Here is a 16115-nt window from a genome sequence, read left to right as displayed (position 1 = left end):
ACCATCACGCTTCTGAGAACTTTTCTGAGAACATATTAGTGAGATAGCAGACAAATTTAGAGCCTATTTTATTGACCCTTGACAACTGACGACAATTTTACTGACACTTGACCTTTAGATTGTGGTTTCATGACGGTTTAATACTGATCATCTGTCCTATGAGCGTATTATTATCACTGCAGAAAATGCATTAACCAGTACTTAAAATAGTAAAACCATTACAGACAAAAGAAGAATATCTTACATTACTGGGAATAACCTTTGATACTTTTGTTTATAATATAAACTTTATTACACAAAACATTGCTATATATAACCTTGTAAGTATATATTATGTAATCAAGATTTGCGTTGAAGAAAAACATATATAGACATTTATGAATGGATGCAGAGAACTATGATTTTTAACACAGCAGAAAATGTTTGCGCTTTGTCAGAGAATGCTTGTTTTGGATAATGAATGGAGAAAGAAGTGTCCATTTTTCCCTGCCTACATTGAAAAGAAAGAAATATACAAGAAATCAGATCTTTATGTGTTGAATGAAATGAGAAGGAAAATGATTACCTCCCGAGCCCTTGTCACATAGCTAGAATTAAGATAATTTAGTACCCCTCCTTCCAAAAATGTCCTCTGTTGGTTGATCTAGTAAAATGAGACACAGGTGTTGCTTTAAAAAAAAAAAACAAAAACTTGAATTACTAAAAATTGACTTAGCTTCTAAATTTTCTTAGGTACCTGTCAAGGTACCATTTTAATTTTGTGCCATGCAGTTTACATAGTCATCTTAACTAGTTCACCAGAGGGCAATGTTAACTTTTGAAAATTGTTTGTTTCATTAAGAAAACCTGCCTAAATAAAAGTGTTTAGATGATTTAGGAATTTAAGGAAGAAGAAACAAAAATCATCAATAGAACTGGACTTGGAGCATGGACAAGGTGGCAGTCACATCAAAGTAATATAAGCCACTTGAATCCATTGAATGCCAGGTCCTAGTATTTCTAATTCTGATAAGTAACTTGTGACATTTTGACAAAGTAGACATTGAATTTAACTTTTCAAATTTAAATAGGTAAAGTATAAATTTCAAAACATTTTAGAAACCAGTTTCCTATACCCTGTTATAGTAGTCACAATCTGTAACAATTTAGTTTAGCTTTGTTTATTATGCTTTTCTAATTTCTTAACCACTGCTATTATCATAAGCAGTTTACCTATATATACACTACAAATCAAATTATATGTAATTATACCAATAAGGAATTTATATTCAACTTAATAAAATTTTATTATTTATATTGTCTATAATTATTTAGTCACACTTGGATATTTTCAGGAGTTTAAAGAAGTTATAAGCCCTAACTAAAGAGCCTGGGGCAAAATAAATGTTTTTATATTACTTTCTAAATTTACTTTTTTATTGAGGTAACAATGGTACATAATAGTTTACATGTTGCATGTGGACAACATTAGTTTCTGTTTCTGTATAGACTGCAGTGTCCTCCCCACCAAAAATTTAGTTTCCGTCTGTCACAGTTGATTCTCTGTATCCATTTTTCCCTTTCCAACAGCTTCTTCACCTCTGGTAACCAACACTCTGTTTTCTATATCTATATATGTTTTCGTTTGGTGTGTTGCTGCTACTGCTAAGTAGCTTCAGTTGTTTCCGACTCTGTGAGACCCCATAGACGGCAGCTCACCGGGCTCCCCTGTCCCTGGGATTCCCCAGGCAAGAACACCGGAGTGGGTTGTCATTTGCTTCTCCAATGCACGCATGCATGTTAAGTCACTTCAGTCATGTCCGACTCTGTGCAACCTATAGACACCAGCCTACCAGGATCCTCCGTCCACAGGATTTTCTAGGCAAGAACATTGGAGTGGGTTGCCATTTCCTTCTCCGTTTGGTGTGTTAGGGTTTGTGTGTGTGTGTGTGTTTTAACTTTGTTTCTTAGTTTTTTGATATTCCACATGTATGAAATCATATACTATTTGTGTTCTCTGATTTTTTTTTTTTACTTAGCATAATACTCTCAAGGTCTATCCATTCTATACATGGCAAGATTTCATAAAAAATGGCCGAGTGATAGTCCGTTGTGTACATATGCCATATCTTTTCCATTCATTGATGAATACTTAGTCTGTTTTCATATCTTGGCTATTGTGAACATAAGAGGAAATTTATATTTTTGAATTAGTGTTTTCATATTCTTGGGATAAATACCCAGAAGTGGTATTACCAAACTCAGGTTTGTTTGCTCACAGCTTGAAAGCTGATAATCTGAGTGGCAAGTGTCAGTAGAAAGGAAAGGTGCTATAATCAGAAAAGCGAGCTATCTGGGGAAAAAGTAGAATTGTATCCTGAGCCCATGGTAGAGAGTTCATGATTTTTTTATCTGCTTTGTTTTTCATTCTTTTTATCTAAGAAAAGAATCAACAGGTTAGACAAGGCATAGTGTGAATGCAGAAATTAAGATAAATTGCCTAGTAATCTCATTCCTGTAATTTTATTCTTTTAAGGTTAGAGGGAAACAAAAATGTACAAGCAGGAAAGGGGCAGAAAAGCTGCTTTCAGGTGGGATAACTGGAGCCTGGTAGTTATTTTTTTTTTGTGGAATCACCATGCTATTTTCCATAGTGGCTGCACCAACTTAACATTTTCACTAACAGTTTAGAAAGATCCCCATTTCTCCACATCCTGTCTACAGTGTTATTTCTTGCCTTTTTGATAATAACCATTCTAACAGTTATGACATAACAACTTACTGGGGTTTGATTTGCATTTCCTTAGTAAACAATGATACTGAACTTTTTATGTGCCTACTGGCCATTTGTATGTCTTCTTTAGATAAATGTCTATTCAGCTTCTCTATCAATTATTTTTAATTGGATTGTTTGTTGATATTGAGTTGTATGCTAACCCCTTATTGGTTATACGATTTGTAAACTTCTTCCATTCAGTAACTTGTCTTTCATTTTGATGATGGTTTCATTATGCGAAGATTTTTAGTTTGTAGTGCAATTTGCTGATTTTTCTTATTTCTTGATATGTCGTCTTAGGCAAGGGAAAGATATTGCTAGAACTAATGTCAGTGTTTTGCTTATGTTTTCTTCTAGAGTTTATTGTTTCAGGTCTTACATTCAGTTGTTTAATCCATTGTGAGTTTTATGTGGTGTAAGGTAGTGGTTCTAGTTTTTTGTGTGTGTTTTTGCTAGTAAACTTTGTTGAAGAGACTATCCTTTGTCCATTGTATGTTCTCTGCTCTTTGTCATAAATTGTGACCATACACTGCTGCTGCTGCTGCTGCTAAGTCGCTTCAGTCATGTCTGACTCTGTGAGACCCCATAGACGGCAGCCCACCAGGCTCCCCCGTCCCTGGGATTCTCCAGGCAAGAACACTGGAGTGGATTGCCATTTCCTTCTCCAATGCATGAAAGTAAAAAGTGAAAGTGAAGTCGCTCAGTTGTGTCAGACTCTTAGTGACCCTATGGTCTGCAGCCTACCGGGCTCCTCCGCCCCTGGGATTTGCCAGGCAAGAGTACTGGGGTGGGGTGCCATTGCCTTCTCCGGGTGATCATACACAAACAGGTTTAATTCTGGGCTCTCAATTCTGTTCCTTTGATCTATGACTTTTTTTTTTTCCTGTCAGTACCATGCTATTTTGATTACTATGGCTTTGCATTAGTTTGAAATCAGGGAGTTGGATAACTTCAGCTTTGTTCTTTTTTCTTGAGATTACTTTGGCTATTTGGGGTCGTCTTTGGTTCCATGCAAATTTTAGAATTTTTATTTCATTTCTGTGAAATGTCTTTTGGATTTTGATAGATTGCAATCTATATTGCAGTTTGAATCTGTAGATTGTTTAAATGTCCATAAAAATCTAAAGCAGTGTTGTGCTGAGTTGCTCAGTCATGTCCAACTCTTTGAGACCTCATGGACTGTAGCCCACCAGACTCCTCTGTCCATGGAGTGGACAAAACACTGGAGTGGATTAACATTTCCTCCTCCAAGGGGTCTTCCTGACCTGGGGTGGTGGTGAGGGGGCGATCTTCCTGACCCAGGGTGGTGGTGGGGGTCTTCCTGACCTGAGGTGGAGGTCAAACTTGTGTCTTCTGAGTCTCCTACATTGGCAGGTGGGTTCTTTACCACTGTATCATATGGGAAGCCCCCATGCTGCACTTGATCTTAGTCAAAAGGCCAAGAAGTGATGTTAGCTTTTCCAATTCATGACCTCAGAATATCTTTACAGTTGTCTTGAATTTCTTTTAATATCTTTGGTGTATTATTCCTATGTATAATATCTGTCCTCTGTTGACTCATTGTTAACATACACAAGTACAAAGGATTTTTGCTCTTGTTCCCTGCAATGTTATTGCATTTATTATTCCTGTGTGTGTGTGTGTGTGGAATCTTTAGGGTTTTCTGAAAAGAAAAATCATATCACCTATAAAGTGGCAATTTCACTTCTTCACTTCTTGTTTGGATGTGTTATTTTTTTCTTTCCTAATTGCTCTGACTAAATTCAATAATATGTTGAATAAGAATTAGTGAGAATGGTCATACTTGGGTGATTCTGGATTTTAGAAAAATAGCTTCAGTTTTTCACCATTGAGTATAATATTAGCTGTGGACTTGTCATGTATGCCTTTTATTGTGTTGAAATATGTTCCTTCTATAATCTGTTGAAAGATTTTTATCATAAATGTATATTGAAATTTTGTCAAATGCTTTTCTGCATCTACTGAGATAATATGGCTTTTAGCATTTTCTAAATGTAGTGTATCATTTAAGTTTAGTTTTTCTTTAGTGGAAGTTAAACTGCATCTCTGAAATAAATCCTACTTCATCATGTCATGTGATCCTTCTAATGTATTAGTGTTTTTGGGTTGCTAATATTTTGTTGAGGACTTTTACATCTATGTTCATTGGAGGTATTGGTCTATAATTTTTATGTGTCTGTCTGATATTAATATCATTTGGTAACATGAGTTAGATTGAATTCCTTTTCAAAGTTTTTTTTTTTTTTTTGTGGGGAAGTGTTTGAGATGGATATGTATTAAATCTTTTAATGTTTGATAGAATTCAGCTGTGAAGTTGTATAGCCCTGGGTTTTTGTTTTTTTAGGAGGTTTTGATTACAGTTTCAACTTCTGTACTAGTGATCAGTCTATATATTTCCATTTCTTTATGATTCAGTCCTGGTTATTTATGATTCAGTCCTGGTTATATGATTCTAAGAATGTGTTCACTTATTCTAGATAGCCTCTTACATTTCTGAGATATCTTAAAGTTTCTCCTCTTTTCTGATTGCATTTACCAGTGTTTTTTTGCTTGCTTTCTCAATGGCTCTAGCTACATTTGTAATTTTTTTCAAATAACCAGCTCTTAGTTTGAATCTTTTGTATTGTCTTTTTAGTCTCTATGTCATTCATTTTCACTCTGATCTTTATTTCCTTCCTTCCACACATTTGGGGCTTTATTTGTTCTTTGTCTAGTTCCTTTAGTTACTTTTCTTGTTTAGATTAGAGATTTTTCTTGTTTCTTGATGTAGACCTATATTGCTATGAACTTCTCTCTTATTATCATTTTTGCTGCATCTCATAGATTTTGGCATGCTGTGTTTCATTTTCATTTGTCTTCAGGTATTTTTATTTTTCCTTGATTGCTTCATTGACCCAATAGTTGTTCTGTAGCATATTTTTTAGTCTTCTTTTATTTATGACTTTTCCAGACTTTTTCTTATAATTGATTTTTAGTTTCATAGTTTAGAAAAGATGCTGGATATCAATATTAAATTTGTTAACCTGTGTCTCAACATGTAGTCTTATCCTTGAAGATTCCATATGTAGTTGAAGAATGTGTATTCTGCTGAATTTAGATGGAATGTTCTGTTTAAATCTATCAGACTCATTTAGTCTGACATTTAAGGCCGTTTTCTTGTTGATTGGATGACCTATCCATTGATGTGGCTGAGGTGTCTAAAGTCGCCTCGTACTATTGTGTTGCTATAAATTGCTCTTTAAAAGGTCTATGTGTAATTCTTACACATATTTTGATGCTCATATATAGAGTGTATATATATTATTTGTTACATCTTCTTGATGAATTGTCCCCTTTATGATTAGGTATTGTCCATTTTTGTCTTTCATTACCCTTTTTGTCTTGAGGTCTGTTTTATCTGAGTGTAGCTTTATTGCTTTCTTTTGACTGGCAATTACTTGGAGTATCATCTTTGATTTTCACTTTGAGCCTGTTTGTTATTGGAGGTGAGATGTCTTCTGGAGGCAGCATATATTTGGCTCTCATTTTTAAATCTATTTAGCCACTCTGTTTTGAGTTCAGTCTATGTTCATCTAGGGTGATTATTGAGGACTTAGTACTGCCATTTATTTTATTTTATTTTTTCTGGTTGTTCTATATCTCTATTGTTTGTTTTCTTATGTTTTTCTGTATGACCTTCTAGTTTGATTTTCTATGATGTTTTTCTCCATTTTGTATATTTTGTTTCATGTCTCTGCCCTAAATTTGTTTTCTGGTTACCATGAGGTTTGTATAAAATATCTCAGAGATAAAACCGTCCTTTTCCTTCTAATAGCATCTTACTTACTTTGCCTGTATGGATTCCGTCCTTTTCCTCTTCCTCTTTTGTGTTTGTGTTATCTCAAATTATCCTTCTTTTAATGTTGTGAGTTTACTACCAAATTGAAGTAGCTGATTTTTCCCCTTATAACCTTTTAGTACTTAAAAACCTACTCTGATGAAAGTTGCAGTTTTCTGATTCTATTACCTTACTCAAAGTTGTGTGTGCATTTTGCCTTTTTGTTTGTGGTCGAAGAGCTCCTCTAAGCAGATGTAAAACGGGTTTAGTGGTGAACTCCCACAGCTATTGTCTGGGAAGGCCTTTAATTCTCTTTTATATCTGAATGATAACTTTTCTGAATATTCTTGGCTGACAGTTTTTATCTTTCAATATTTTGAGTATGTCATTTCACCCCTTCCTGGCTTGTAGAATTATTGCTGGGAAGTCTGCTGATAGACTAATGTGGATACTTTTGTAAGAAACCTTTTTCCTTTATTCCCTGACTGCCTTTAATTTATTTTTCTTTGTTACTGACTGCTGACAATTTAAATATAGTGTATCCTGGTGAAGGTCTTTTTGTATTGAGGTAATTAGGTGCTCTCTTAACTTTATGGGCTTGCATTAATACTTTCAGTTCCTTCTCTAGGTTTAGAAAGTTCTCAGCTAGTACTTCTTTAAACTCTCTAATCATTTCTCCTTCTGGATACCCATTACCCTAATATTTTCCCTTCCTGATGGAGTCAACTCTTATACAGTTTCCTCATTTAAAAAAATCTTAATTCTTTCCTCGTGTAGGCTGTGTGCTCACATGATTTTTGTTGAGTGTATGTACACAGAGTTGAGGAGACAGAGAAATGGTATGTAACTTTTGTTTCTTCTTATAAGAGCATTGGGCTTGTATTATGTACTCTTCCCCTCTATAATTTACCTCTCACCAAGATGGTTTTTCCAGTGGTCATGTATGGATGTGAGAGTTGGACTGTGAAGAAAGCTGAGCGCCGAAGAATTGATGGCTTTGAACTGTGGTTTTGGAGAAGACTCTTGAGAGTCCCTTGGACTGCAAGAACATCCAACCAGTCCATTCTGAAGGAGATCAGCCCTGGGTGTTCTTTGGAAGGAATGATGCTAAAGCTGAAACTCCAGTACTTTGGCCACCTCATGCGAAGAGTTGACTCATGGGAAAAGACTCTGATGCTGGGAGGGATTGGGGGCAGGAGGAGAAGGGGACAACAGAGGATGAGATGGCTGGATGGTATCACTGACTCGATGGACGTGAGTCTGGGTGAATTCCGGGAGTTGGTGATGGACAGGGAGGCCTGGCGTGCTGCAATTCATGGGGTCGCAAAGAGTCAGACACAACTGAGCAACTGAACTGAACTGAAGAGTTCAGTGGCTGCCACATTTCATGAAGCCCCAGGACATGTACCAGGTTTGGTAAACTTTACTTTAGATTAGGAGATGAATAGAGCAAAGGAGGAATTTCAAATCATCTTTCTGCAAGCTTACCTTTCTTTACTTGAAGGGAAGAGTGAACAAATGTAGTGAAATTAAATATCAGGATACTAGTACATAAACTCATTGCCTATGTAACTAAACGTAGCTTTTTTATTTTTTCTGGCATGAATATATTTCAATTGTCAAATAATACCATAATATTAAACATAGAAAAAAAAACCCTGACTATTCACCAAAGGTAAATTTGGTAAATTATAAGCATTTATGTAGGTTTAATATATATTATGTATATTTACATGGCTATATTGTTGTCAAATTAAGTGGTGGGAATTTTAAATTATATGATAAGATGATATAATGTAGGTACAAAGAACATACAATAATTATCTTTAGGTAATATGAGTATTCAATTTCTATTATGAACTTTGAGCCTTCATTTTAATGACAAATTGATATTTTACAAACATATCTTGAAATACGTATAATATCATATATGGAATCACTTGCCAGTCCAGGTTCGATGCACGATACTGGATGCTTGGGGCTGGTGCACTGGGACGACCCAGAGGGATGGTATGGGGAGGGAGGAGGGAGGAGGGTTCAGGATGGGGAACACATGTATACCTGTGGCGGATTCATTTAGATATTTGGCAAAACCAATACAATACTGTAAAGTTTAAAAATAAAGTTAAAAAAAATGATATAGAACAAAATAATAAAAGAAGTTATCTTTAGAGAACAGGAAAAAAAAAAAGAAAAATTGGGGTAGAGTTTAGTGGTTTTCATCCTGTGACTTTTGTGGTTCGAAATGTCTTAGTCTGCTCAAGCTGCCGTAACAAAATATCATAAACTGAGTGGCTTAAACAACAGACATTTATTAGTTCAGTGTTTGGGATTTCCTTCCTAGCTTATGTCTTCACAAGTCTTTCCTTGGTACATGCATAGAGAGCAAGGGTAGGGTGGGGAGGGGAAGGGCAGAGATCTCTTGTGATACTTCCTCTTTTGTAAGAGCACTGATCCCATCATGAGGGACTCACCCTTATGACTTAACCTAAGCTTAGTAACTTCTCAAAGTCCCCACCTCCAAATACCATCACATTAGTGGTGAGGACTGCAACATATGAGTTTGGTTGGGGGTGGGAGGAACATATACACTTAGTCTGTAATAAGGAAAAATGAATATCAGTGAAGTCTTATGGAATTCAACCCCTTCATCACAACCATTTAATGATAGCAGTTACAGATTTACTGTTTTTTGACTATCATAATTCTCTATCAGATTCTAGTTAACATAATGTCACATCTGAGAATAAAATCAATCACAAAACCCAATAACCTGGACAAGATGACTGCTGAGGGCTACTGTGAATAATTAGATTAGAGTAGGAAATGAAATGGTGTGACATAAACTTCACTGAGAATTTTTCAACATGCTGATTGGGCAGGATATTAATTAACTGAAGGCATGGAAAGAACATCCATCAGAGTAAAAACTGAGTTTGTTTTAAATATAATATTTGGTTATATATGAATTATGTTGATTTATATTGTGGAATATATTGAACTTTTTAATATTAGAAATACCCCTCCCATTCAGCTCAAAGATCTGGGAATTTCATAAATTTGCAATTAAGGTATTTAATGCATAAGTATATATTTAGACCAAAAGTCTAAACATATGGCTGAAAGTGAGAATACTTAATCAGAATCAATTATAATAATGAAAACATTAAAATAATTGCATATTAATCTTAAGTTTAACTTAATTATTTAATGATATAGAGCAAAGAAATATTTTTCTCACTTAAAAGTTTTGAATTTTTAAAGCTGTTTAGTGAAGGTCATGTTGAAGAATGTAATTTTAATATGAAGTTGAGGAACACTGTAAATGTTACCTTCTTGTGCCTAAAATGAATCAGAGAAAAGAAAAGAAAGTGAAGTCGCTCAGTCATGTCCGACTCTTTGTGACCCCCATGGATTGTAGACTACCAGGCTTCTCCGTCCATAGGGTCTTCCCGGCAAGAGTACTGGAGTGGATTGCCATTTCCTTCTCCAGGGGATCTTCCTGACTCAGGGATCAAACCTGGGTCCCCTGCATTGTAGGCTTTTACCATCTGATCCACCAGGGAAGATATAAATCAGAGAAATATATCATATAAACATTGATGGTGCAGTGTAGCCTTGTGTCTTGTGAGGACAGATTTCTTTGTAAATTATTATTAATCTTGTAACTGGTTTGAGAAACCTTATAAATGGTTTGTACACTGTGGCTGAAAAGTGTCCCCCATGTATCAGAATTAAACAGAGTATATTTGGTGCATATGGGGATTCCCTGTGGCTCAGAGGTTAAAGCGTCTGCCTCCAATGCGGGAGACCCAGTTTCAATCCCTGGGTGGGGAAGATCCCCTGGAGAAGGAAATGGTACCCACTCCAGTATTCTTGCCTGGAGAATCCCATGGACGGAGAAGCCTGGTAGTCTACAGTCCACGGGGTCGCAAAGAGTCAGACATGAAATTCATTCAAGGTATTTTTAAATAAGTTGAAGATAATTTACAAATAAAAATGTTAGTTGGTGCTAAAAATGAAAAGTGATATTTACTTGTCCTAATTAGAATTGATATCAGATCAGATCAGATCATTCGCTCAGTCCTGTCTGACTCTTTGCAACCCCATGAATTGCAGCACACCAGGCCTCCCTGTTCATCACCAACTCCCGGAGTTCACCCAGACTCACGTCCATCGAGTCAGTGATGCCATCCAGCCATCTCATCCTCTGTCGTCCCCTTCTCCTCCTGCCCCCAATCCCTCCCAGCATCAGAGTCTTTTCCAGTGAGTCAACTCTTCGCATGCGGTGGCCAAAGTACTGGAGTTTCAGCTTTAGCATCATTCCTTCCAAAGAAATCCCAGGGCTGATCTCTTTCAGAATGGACTGGTTGGATGTCCTTGCAGTCCAAGGGACTCTCAAGAGTCTTCTCCAACACCACAGTTCAAAAGCATCAATTCTTCAGCGCTCAGCCTTCTTCACAGTCCAACTCTCACATCCATACATGACCACAGGAAAAACCATAGAATTGATATACCATGCTACGAATTTACTGCTTTGTTTTGCCAGTGATTCGGATGCCTGTTACTACAGCAAATACTAAATGAAGTCATATGTATATTAGACAGTAAATTATATATAATTTATGAGTCTAAATTTTTATAACCTACCATTTCAAACTCTCCTGTTTCAAAACTTATTCATTTTCTAGCTGACTAAAATTAAAAGCATCAAATGCTGCTTTATAGTATGTTCTTTTTTAAACTATATATTTCTATTAAAAAAGCCAGTTTAATGGGTCACCCAAAAGCATAAAGGGTTATGGGCAGTAAAATTTTTACTAAGAATACACTTTAATATAAATGTCATTAAAACAATAAAGAGTAATACAAAATGAAAATAACTTTGCCTTCATAATCTTTACCTGTTTACCAATTTAGCTTTCACTGTCTTCTTACAAGTATTAAATATTATCAGTTGCCTTAACTACCCCATGATTCTAGGCCAATCAGTAAGGGAGTGCATTGACTGTGGAATATTTAGAACAATAATAAAACTGACTAAAAGTCTTATATATTTAATATTACCACATGCCAACAATTCTAAAAGTGTCAATAAGACCACTCTCTGAAAAGTTTTTATAGATCTGAATTCTAATTTGGTAACTACAAGTTATGCTTGAGTTTTACATTTTACACACACACACTTTTTTTTTTCAATTATTACATTTTATTTTTAATCCTTTCATAAGCATTTTAGTTTTATTTATTTATTATTTTATTATTGGCTGTACTGGGTCTTCATTGTGAGGGCTTTGGCATTGCCTTTCTTTGGGATTGGAATGAAAACTGACCTTTTTTTTCTGGGGTCACTGCTGAATTTACCAAATTTGCTACTATCTTGAGTGCAATATTTTCACAGCATATCTTTTAGAATTTGAAATAGCTCAGCTGGAATTCCATCACCTCCACTAGCTTTGTTCCTACTGATATTTCCTAAGGCCCCCTTGAATTTGCATTCTAGGAAGCCTGGCTATAGGTGAGTGATTACATCATTGTGGTTCCGTTCAGTCACTCAGTCGTGTATGACTCTTTGTGACCCCATGAACCGCATCACGTCAGGCCTCCCTGTCCATCACCAACTCCCTGAGTCCACCCAAACCCAGGTCCATTGAATCAGTGATGCCATACAACCATGTCATCCTCCGTCATCCCCTTCTCCTCCTGCCCTCAATCTTTACCAGCATCAGGGTCTTTTCAAATGAGTCAGCTCTTTACATCAGGTGGCCAAAGTATTGGAGTTTTAGCTTCAGCATCAGTCCTTGCAAAGAACACCCAGGACTGATCTGCTTTAGGATGGACTGCTTGGATCTCCTTGCAGTCCAAGGGACTCTCAAGAGTCTTTTCCAACACCGCAGCTCAAAAGCATCAATTCTTCTGTGCTCAGCTTTCTTTATAGTCCAACTCTCACATCCATACATGACCACTGGAAAAGCCATAGCTTTGACTAGACAGATCTTTGTTGGCAAAGTAATGTCTCTGCTTTTGAATATGCTGTCTAGGTTGATCATAACTTTCCTTCCAAGGAGTCAGCATCTTTTAATTTCATGGCTGCAATCACCATCTGCAGTGATTTTGGAACCCCTAAAAATAAAGTCTGACACTGTTTCCCCATCTATTTCCCATGAAGTGATGGGACTGGATGCCATGATCTTAGTTTTCTGAATGTTGAGCTTTAAGCCAACTTTTTCACTCTCCTCTTTCACTTTCATCAAGAGACTCTTTAGTTCTTCACTTTCTGGTTGAGTCATTAAGATCTTTTCTGTATAGTTCTTCTGTGTATTCTTGCCACCTCTTCTTAATATCTTCTGCTTCTGTTAGGTCCGTACCATTTCTGTCCTTTATTGTGCCCATCTTTGCATGAAATGTTCCCTTGGTATCTCTAATTTTCTTGAAGTGATCTCTAGTCTTTCCCATTCTGTTGTTTTTCTTCTATATCGTTGCACTGATGCTGAGGAAGGTTTTCTTATCTCTTCTTGCTATTCTTTGAAACTCTGTACTCAGATGGATATATCTTTCTTTTTGTCCATTGCTTCTATTCACAGCTATTCATAAGGCCTCCTCAGACAACCATTTTGCCTTTTTTAATTTCTTTTTCTTGGTGATGGTTTTGATCATTGCCTCCTGTACAATGTTACGAACCTTAGTCCATAGTTCTTCAGGCAATTTGTCTGTCAGATCTAATCCCTTTAATCTATTTTTCACTTCCACATTATAATCATAAGGGATTTGATTTAGGTCATAGCTGAATGGCCTAGTGGTTTTCCTTACTTTCCTCAATTTAAGTCTGAATTTGGCAATATGGAGTTCATGATCTGAGTCACAGTCAGCTCTCGGTCTTGTTTTTGCTGACTATATAGAGCTTCTCCATCTTCTGCTGCAAAGAATATAATCAATCTGATTTTGGTATTGATCTGGTGATGTCCATGTGTAGAGTAATCTCTTGTGTTATTGGAAGAGGGTGTTTGCTATGACCAGTGCATTCTCTTAGTAGAACTCTGTTAGCCTTTGCCCTGCTTCATTCTGTACTCCAAGGGCAAACTTGCCTGTTATTCCAGGTATCTTTTAACTTCCTACTTTTGCATTCTAGTCTCCAAAGATGAAAAGGACATATCTTCTTTTGGTGTTCATTCTAGAAGGTCTTGTAGGTCTTCACAGAACCGTTAAACTTCAGCTTCTTCAGCGTTATTGGTTGGGGTATAGGCTTGGATTACTGTGATATTGAATGGTTTGCCTTTGAAACGAACAGAGACCATTCTGTTGTTTTTGAGATTGTACCCATGTACTGCATTTCAGTCTCTTGATTGTGAGGGATACTTCATTTCTTCTAAGGGATCCTTGCCCACAGTAGTAGGTATAGTGATCAGTTGAATTAAATTCACCCATTCCAATTCATTTTAGTTCATTGATTCCTAAAATGTCGATGTTTACTCTTGTTATCTCCTGTTTGACCACTACAATTCACCTTAATTTATGGACCTAACATTCCAGGTTCCCATGCAGTATTGTTCTTCATAGCATCAGAGTTTCACGCCAGCAGACACATCCACAATTGGGCCTTGTTTCCACTTTGGCTCAGTCTCCTCATTCTTTCTGGAGCTCTTTCTTCACTCTTCTTCATTAGCATATTGGACACCTACTGACATGGGGAGTTCATCTTTCAGTGTCATATCTTTGGCCCTTCATACTCTTTATGGGATCCTCAAGGCAAGAGTGCTGAAGTGGTTCGCCATTTCCTTTTTCAGTGGACCACGTTTTGTCAGAACTCTCCATCATGACCCATCAGTCGTAGGTGGCCATACATGGCATGGCTCAGAGTTTCATTGAGTTAGACAAGGCTGTGATTCATGTGATCAGTTTGGTTAGTTTTCTGTGTTTATGGTTTTCATTCTGTCTGGCCACTGATGGATAAGGATAAGAGACTTGTGGAAGCTTCCTGATGGGAGTTACTGGCTGTGGGGCAAACTGATTCTTGCTCTGATGGTCAGGGCCATGCTCAGTAAATCTTTAATCCAATTTTCTGTTAACTGGTGGGGCTGCTTCCCTCCCTGTAGTTTGGCCTGAGGCCAAGCTATGGTAGGGGTAACAGAAGTAATGGCAACCTCCTTCGAAAGGACTTATAGCATGCTGCAGCTCCCAGGACTGTTGTGTTCAGTACCCCCCAACCCCCCACGCCCCATGATAACCCTGTGCAGGGTGCCCAACCCAGTAGGGTTGGAGAAGGGCTTTCCAGTATAGGCTGGTGGTCAGGACTTTACTGAGGAGGAATCCCTTGTCTATAGACCTTATGTCCAATGATAAGTCTTCCTACTCTGGGGCATATTTCTGAGACTGAGCATCCACAAAGCTTATAATTTGGACTTCTGCATAGTGGCCATCCTGATAGGCTGTCCAGAGCAGTGTGGAGGCTGCCAAGGACTGGAGTGAAGGGGGTGAGTACATAGAAAGGGAAACCCTTGGAGAAATTGGAATTGGGCACTATGAAAGATGGGATAGGCTTCAAGGCTCTGAGACCATCATGCACAGCAATTCTCATAGATTTCTGGACATAGAAGTGAGGTGAGAGACTAGACAGCAGAAGAGCCCCAAATCCTTTGCCCTGTCTTCCTGGCACTTAAGATAGAATTCCGAATCATCTGACGATTTTGTCTGACACAGCACCAAGTTTGACAGTGGTGGGTACACAGTTTAGGAATGATATCTAGGAATTCATTCCTAGAAGAGTGTGGAGATAAGAAGTGAGAAAGGGACTTTGTTGTGCCGGTGAGGTAGAAAAGAAAACAGTAGTGGAGAGTTCCACACAGAACAGTGAGAGAGCAAGAGAAAACAGAGACCCCTTGGGCTTCTGCATGGTCAGAAATCATGTTTCCGCCACGTCCCAGAACTGCTGTCCCCTGCATTAAAAGGCTGATTCCTAACCACTGGACCACCAAAGAAGCCCAACATTGTATTTTTAAATCAAAGTGAATTTGGAGAACTTTTAGTTATAGAGTTGAAACACACACCAATATTAAGAGTTCATTTTGTGCTTCAGGCTCAGTTTGTGTTTCTAATACTTGTGGTGCTACATATTATATCCAACCATAAATTGATAGCAAGCAATGAGAACAGTTACTGTAAAGACAAAAAAAAAAAAAAATGGACCTTGAGTTAATACATCAATTCTGACATTTAATGTAACCATTTGGAAGTTTTACTCAAGAGCTACATAGATTGAGAACTGAGAATATATTTTTTGGAAAATACTTAAACATTTTAGTTCTACACCAAATATTTTACTGAATTTTATTTGAAGTTTTAACTCAACTTTATTTTAAATTAATTTATGTTTAATTTTAGTATTCTTAAAACTGATGCTAATAAATGGCTCAGATGGTAAAGAATCTGCCTGCAGTGCAGGAGACCCGGGTTCGATCTCTGGGTCAGAAAGATCCCCTGGAGAAGGGAATGGTTACCCACTCCATTATTTTTGCCTGGAGAATT

The 16115-nt window shown here is 37.1% G+C and overlaps 1 protein-coding gene across 4 annotated transcripts in view; it reads left to right on the top strand.

Moving 5' to 3' along the window:
* The window catches only part of CCSER1 (coiled-coil serine rich protein 1), a 1492403-nt gene that overhangs the window by 711008 nt on the left and 765280 nt on the right, over positions 1-16115 (top strand). The gene's annotated exons all lie outside the window — the stretch shown is intronic.

Source organism: Bos indicus x Bos taurus, chromosome 6 (genome assembly GCF_003369695.1).
Source record: "Bos indicus x Bos taurus breed Angus x Brahman F1 hybrid chromosome 6, Bos_hybrid_MaternalHap_v2.0, whole genome shotgun sequence".
Lineage (NCBI taxonomy): Eukaryota > Metazoa > Chordata > Mammalia > Artiodactyla > Bovidae > Bos > Bos indicus x Bos taurus.
This window is presented reverse-complemented; position numbering and strand designations above follow the sequence as displayed.